Genomic DNA, 7,750 nt, shown 5'->3' on the forward strand with positions numbered 1-7,750 from the left:
TAATATCCATTGCATGGACAATTGAGATACTATATGAAAAAATGGTCACTTGAAAGGAAAGTTCTTTGTATATTTGTGGCCAGCGTTTTTACATGTCAGGAACTTTGACAGTTCATTTTCCCTTGCTTAGCCAAGTTTGGCGGAACGACTGTGCTATTGGTTTTCAGTTAGTTCCTGTTTTTGAGTTCAAATATATCTACTTAGGATAATGTGCTATTGGTTTTCAGTTAGCTCCTGTTTTTGAGGTCAAATATATCTACTTAGGATAATCAAGTAGATTTTTTCTCTCTCTCCCTCTCTCTCTCTTCTTCTTTTACTTAATGTTTTGTTTATACATTGTTTTCAGCCAGCGACTTCATCACATCTGGGGCACAGCACAAAATTCCTGACTGCTATTCTTGAACTTCAATCAAAAAGTCAGGGTGTTCCAATGCATTGTCACAGAATAGTTGACACGTGATTTCTCCCTGCCCTACATATCCCAAAGACTTGATTGACTTTTACAGACTCCAAGTGGCCATTCTTCATGGGCTCTTTATATTACTAAATATACACATTCATCTACCACTGCCAGCCGAAATTCTTTCTGGCTCTGATGGTTTTTAACTTTTACTGAGTTCTTACAATCCATGCACATAGTCACTAAGTGAGGTTGTTAAGTTTCCATTTTCCATCTCACATGAATTGCTACTCAAGCAAATGTGGACTCAGAGGGTTGTCCCCCAAACCAAAGCTATTTGGCAAAGATGTGCCTTTCCTTACACAAGCAGGGGAAAGGGTTTTGGTGGCTAACATCTCCATTCACTGTACTAACTGCATGAAAACCAGAACATGCTTAAAATAGGAGTAGCTGTCCTCGTGAATGTTTAAAGGTTTAATGAAATGAAAAATGCATTGTTAGTTTTATTGCAATGCCTTTTCCGTCATGGCTTCTTATCAGGAAACAATGGAACGTATTTTTCTGTTTTCTTTGGGGACACATTGCTTGTGAGATCTTTGGTGTATCCCACAGGATTTCAGGGCTAATAAGAATATACCTAGAGTACCTTCATTTAATGAAGCAGATCTATAAGAATGCAACTAAGAGGGGTGAAAACATCTCATCTTCTTTTATATCTTCCAATGTCCAGATGTTGACTTCAGACTGATCACTCTGCATACTTCTTTACCAAAAACTAAAGGTGATGTTTAAAAGTATCAGGTTTATTTGCTTGCATGGTTTTTCACCTTGCCCCCCTGAATCATACTGTCCATGCCTCACCCAAGTTCTGAAGTTAAGCTTGTGACAATGTTGACAAAGAAGGCAGACCCTTCCAGGATCCTGGCAATATATTAGCCATTGAAACTGATGAATTAGTTATTAAAAAACATAAAGGACTCTCCCAACTCCTAGTACTTCTTCACAAAATCCTTCTATTGAACACTCATTCTTGTCTATCTGACCCCATATTTGTTAACTTGTAATAGGGCTTCTCTGATTACACCAGTGTTGCAGGTTCTTCCCTTTAATTCTCATGATACTTCTTACCTTTGGGCTATTAACCTTCAAGGAATTCTCTCTTCATATTTCTTTTTCAGTAATCCCGATTGAAGAGAATGTTCCACACTCACTTCCTTGTCGGAAATGCCCCTGATTCTCTCTCACATCTCTAATCCGTTCTTTTTTACACTTTCCTAGCACTTACTATGTACAGGTTTCACCCTAACATCTGCTATTTCTTCTTCTTATCCCTAATTCCTGCTCTGAGGCATAATGAAAGCATGTTTGATTCACAACTCAAACCCTCACCATTACCATCAACCTGAGACCAATGCCACGTCTTTTTCTTCTGTGTCTTGCGTTTCAAATCTCAGTTAAACACTGACAACGTGTGGGCAAGTCAAAGGAAAGAAGATAACATTGCTTGTAATCATCAAGAACTCAAAATCTTCAGGACTAATTGGGGAAACAAGTTATAATATTTATTTTTAAACAACGAAAAAATATTCAAACAATTTCTGACAAATATAGAGGATGTACACCACGTTGGCAAACACGTTTCCCCAAAAATAATTTTTGAAGGACTCTGGATAAGAAGAAATTACTTCTAGGTGGGGATCAAGACACAGCCTATGAAGAAAGTACAATGTGACATGACAAATTTTTAATTTATTCATTTAACATATCCACCAAGCACTGTGATAATCACTGGGCTGATAGAATTCTACTAGGTGAAGAGAAAGTGATGAAAAGTCTGTGAGCGGATGAATAGTTACAAGAATGCTTCAACAATAGTAATGGAATCAAACTAGTGTTCATTTACCCATCAATACATTCAACAAACAGTTACACTATTTCTGTGTACTTGGTATTGTGTTTAGCTCTGGGAATTCGGGAGTGACACAGGACAACACCATCCTCTTCCAAAAATTCAAAATGTGGTAAACGATTGTCAGAAAAAAATGTGATAATTGGTGTAACAGAGGTACGTAAGCTGGAATTTAGCTCTCAGAACTAAGAGATACCAAACAGTAAGAGACAGCTCCAACTCATAGTTGTTTAATTGTATAATTGATATAAGTATCAGTAGGTAATAAGATAAGTAGTATATTTATATATCAATAAGATAAGTAGTATAATTGATATAATAAGTTTTGAGACTAAGAATAAGCACTGGGGGCTTTGTGCTTTGGGGAATTTGGAAATATGTTGGAAAAACCAAAGATGCATGAGAGTGTGACTGGAGACCGGATTATAGGAAAATGTGGGGTCCAGGTCAGCGAAGCTTTGTATGATATACTAGGGAATCTGATAGGTTATACCCAGTGGGATTTTAAGTTGGTCAGAGACATGATCAGATTGGCCAACTTCAATGGTCAGTTTATTCCTTAAAGCAATAAAAATATAGGACGGGATGGTTAAGAGTCCAGGATTCAAAAAGCTGGCTTAAACTGAGACTGAAATGTAATGGAGGGTACGATGAGCATCAGAATAAGCAAAGGAGTCAATAAAAACTTCCTGATAAATGATTCAATCATTCTTTCCTGATTTCTTGCCTGAGAGGAGAAAAGCACGAAACTTCTGTTAAAGATTGCACTTTTGTGTCTTGGTCCAAATTCCACTGGACATGAGCAGTGACACAGGAGGCAGGAAAGGCTCTGGGCCATACCACATGGGCCACTGCTGTCTACAAATCTGTGTCCATCTGGTCAAAGAGGAAATTGGTTGGCCTGAGGCAAATATAAATGGGCCAGAGAACCATTTAGTCAGAGTTAAGTAACAATTCTCTTTTGGGAAATTTACCTGTTATTGTAGCTAAAAAGTAAAGTTTTATATTTAATGGTTCATACTTTCATAGCAGGAAGTTCTGTTCCACGTTCCGGAAAGTTCTGCCTTACTTTTCTCAATTGTCAAAAGTGTTCAGAGGTAACTGAGAGGTGGAAAGTCTGTGTTCTGGAAGTCCCTCTTCCAGTGACTTGCTCTGGAAACACTGGCATCTCGAACTCGGTGGCCCCTTTCTTCATCTGAAAACTTATCTCCGTGTCTCTTAGCTTTCATATTTCCTAAATGTCTTATGATAATGTCATAACCATTTAATTTGAGAAATTTAACAATCCCAAATGCTTTCTACATCTCTTTTGAATTATTATCACCCTTGACTTTACTCAATATAACCAGTCTATTTATCATTAGATTCCTAACGTTTAGTGTTGACCACCTTCTTGCTGTTTCTTTTGCTTTGTTTTGTTGTTCCAAACTGACTGCCCTTCACCCTGACAAACTCTTCGAGTAACTTTTAATATCCTTTGTCCTGGACCTCAAATCATTCCTTTCATGTCCTTTAAGTCTTAGTGAAATTTTATCCTGTTAAGTAGGTGGTCCCTAATTTCTGTCTGAACAAACAGAACTACTTATCAAAACATTTCATCTAAATTCGTTTAACTAGAATGAGTTAGCCAGTTACACTAAATGTATTATTCAATTAATCATATAATCCAAGCTGCATGCACGCAAACACACACACACACACACACACACACACACCTGACCTATTAGCTCTCATTGGTCTAGTTTACTTATTGCAATATTAAATGCTTGAGGATAGAGATCACATCCAATCTAACTCTATTAAAATAACATAGCACTAATAATATAGATCCATATTTTTGGTAGATGTCAATTAAGTACGGGGCACTGATGATGCCATACATTGTTACGGGATTTGTCTCCCATTATCAGTTATCGAACTAGCTAAGGTTTTGTCAAATTTCTTGTGTAAGCATGAATGGATGAGATTATATTTTACAAAGGAAATATACACTCAAACAAATAATTATAAATATGCAAAAATATCATCCTCACACAACTTACACCATTTTTTCTTAATTAGACTAATGTAATTGTAAACGAATATTTGAATAGTCAAAAGGGAGACAATTTACATTTAAAAACAAATAGCACTAGAGGTATACAGAGTTTTAATTATAACATTCATCTCAAGGAACACTATTTTATTTTGCTGTCATTCTGGTCCAATAGGTGTTTCGGGTTGGTATATATGTATCTTCAGGACAGGAGATATTAAAATTTTGTATCAAACACAGACATTTTTGGGGTGGCTGCGTGGCTCAGTTGGCTAAGTGTATGACTCGATTTCCACTCAGGTCATGATCTCATGGGCTTGAGGTCTAGCCCTGCGATGGGCTCTGTGCTGACAATACAGAGCCTGCTTAGGGTTCTCTCTCTCCCTCACTATCTGCCCCTCCTCTGCTCGTGCACACACTCTGTCTCTCTCAAAATACATAAATATTTTTTAAAAAGACATTTTCACTAGTAGAGGTTGGCGAAACTCTTGGCATGTTAGTAAGTACCCTGACTACAGATTTAATCCATTTTTTCTATGTTGCTTTTTGGAATATGAGGCTGTCATTGGCTCTGGGATAAGTACACATTATTGGGGGTTGGTTTATCCAAAACTGCATACGGTAAACTACGCTAAGTAGAGGTTTAAACTTGAAAATGAGGTTGAAAAGCTACTTTGGTCGTAGACACGTGGGAGAAAACAGACCAATTTGCCTCTCCACTGCCAATGTCTTCCACATCAAAGGAATTAGGTCAGAGATGCCACTACTACATTTCCTTTTTTATTTTGCACCTCAAAAGCCCTTTCTCTATCCATTTCTCCCTTTCTTTGTCCCCATGCAAAAGAAGAGTCAAAAGGCCCCAACATTCAGCCATTTTAGATTGAGTTACTACATTTTTTTTTGTTTTGTTTTGCCTTTTTGTTTGTTTCTTTTTGTTCGTTTGTCTGTTTGTTTGGGAGATCAAGGGAGAGGTACGGTCTTTGGAAAGACACTTTGCTCAGGTCTGACTTACTAATGAGGATCATGATAGAGTCTCAGCAATTTATATGTTGTTTGTGTTCTGTAGTCTGTTCATCTGAAGAAAGAAGGCAGACACTTGGTATTCCTTTACCTTAGAAATGTCTGTGTAGTATATTCTGCCTCAAATTTTCCTTTTTGTCTTCTTTATTTTTTAGAAAACTTAAGCTATTGAAAAATAAGTTTGTGGGGATGAAAGGAGCAAGGAAGTAATAGCCAAAGGGGAGACAATTTTGCCTCATTTCAGAGGATAGGTTTTAACTCTATTAGTAATTATAAACTTGGCCTGTTGGTTAAATTCTTCCAGGGTAGCCTATCATAACATCTCATTTTCCAGTCTTGTCATAACTATGTAAAAGACCAATGAATGCATATTTTTAAGTTAGAAATTATATACATATATACACACATACTTTATTAGTTTAATTTTTTGTTAACATTTATTTATTTTTGAGAGAAAGAAAGAGAGGGAAAGTGAGTGGGGGAGGGGCAGAGATAGAAGGAGAGACAGAATCCCAAGCAGGCTCTGAGCTGACAGCTCAAACCCATGAACCATGGATTCAAATGCATGAACTGTGAGATCATGACCTGAGCTCAAATCAAGAGTCAGACACAACCAACTAAGCCACCCAGGTGCCCCCCCCCCCACCCACACACTAAATAATAGCAGTGGAACCATTTTCTATATCTTGAAATTTTTTTAAATGCCTACTATAATGGAGTAACCACCTAGGTACAGTGTGAAATTCATCGATGAAAATTTCCTATAGATATTCAATTTCAAATATCTGGGAAATTCAGGACCTGCTATGAATGAATAAATGAATACGCATATACATGTGTACAGAAATTAGGCAATTTTAAAATGTGTAAACATCTAGCTTACTTTTTTTTATGGACTGTCTAGTTTTCACAGTTTTATGTTATAGTAAGGCAAAGATGTTTGAAATTACCGCAATTTACCTCAGGACAAATTCGATACTGCTTAATGACCAAAGAAAGAGATATATTTTCAAATCTAAATAAAAATATACTTTTCTGTCATCATTTCCCTTGGGGGGAAAGAAGCCATATTAATTTCTATATGAATAAAATCTCTCATAGCCTGTCATTTCCACTTATTACTTTTTCTAACATTTGAGCCTTTAATTGGGTATATGAAAATAGATCAGCAGTTGGGAGCTTAAAAGAATCTAAAATTTTAGTCTCTTGTTAGCTTAGGCATAGAGCTAGGCAAAATAGTTTTCACTTTTGGCAAAAACAATGGGAAAAAGCATTAGTCTCTCCAGGATGATTTTTGGTACTTCCTACTCTAGGGAAGTCCAGCAACACAAAGTGAGATCAGAATTTTTCACTAATTTCTGGCCCTTCTGTTTCTCCACATTCTGGCCATGAAATGTGGAAAACATATTTGTTCAAGGGCAACATGAACTTTTCCTGAACCTCTCAAGTTATCCACTTTTAGTCATAGAAAAACAGAACTTTTTGGTTCTTTCTTAACTTCAATTATTGAAGTAACGAATGAATCATGCAATCGCTTCTCCCATTCTCCATTCAATTAGAATTCATTTTCCTTTCTTTACTTCTCACATTAGAAGTAATATTAGTCCAAGGTCTGGATTTATAGAATGCTCAAAGACATGAAATCAGTTTTGTGGCCGGAGTGAAATGGCCAATATTCCTAACTAAAATTGTCCCTTTTCTGCCTCCCAAACTTCTTAAGCCAAAAGTACCATTGAAATATAATGATGATTAATGGAGTAGGACAAATTCTCTTTTAAAAGGTCAAAGTCTATTATCATGGTCAACTTTATTAGCCTCCAGAGTTATTTGGTCATTTGAGAGTAGTCACGCAAAGGAGATTGTTTAGAGATTGTTTATTTTATGAATGGAAAAAAACGTCAATGAAGATAAGAGGCATTATTTGTTTGAATAAGCGTTACATTATGTTTGCTAGATCCCAAGAGTTTTTCAAAGATTAAATGCTTCTTCTGATGCAATTGTTCTCAAAGTCTTATTTGGTTAATAAAAATAGGAATCTCCACAATGTCTGATTGTAAAAGATCTTACCTACATATAAACTAAACAGTAAGATCTCTGTAGGAAGAGGGGCATATGCTGATGAGAAGAAATGAAGAAAAGAGCAAGGGAAATAAGGAGGAATTACCCTACCATCCATCTGTCCCCAAACCCTCTGCTTTATTGCTTGAAGGGATGTTGAACAGCTTTCAGGAATTCTCTCTTGCTGTTATGGCTACTCAACTGATGACATTATTATGGGTTACGAAAGAGGGTCTTAAGTATAAGAACTTTTATTTCCTTCCTACTCAATTCTTTTGTAGAAACCTTCCAATTATTTTGTTTTAAGAAAACAGGAAACTGTTAGCAT

This window comes from Panthera onca, chromosome B4, assembly GCF_046562875.1.
Source record: "Panthera onca isolate mPanOnc1 chromosome B4, mPanOnc1 haplotype 2, whole genome shotgun sequence".
NCBI lineage: Eukaryota > Metazoa > Chordata > Mammalia > Carnivora > Felidae > Panthera > Panthera onca.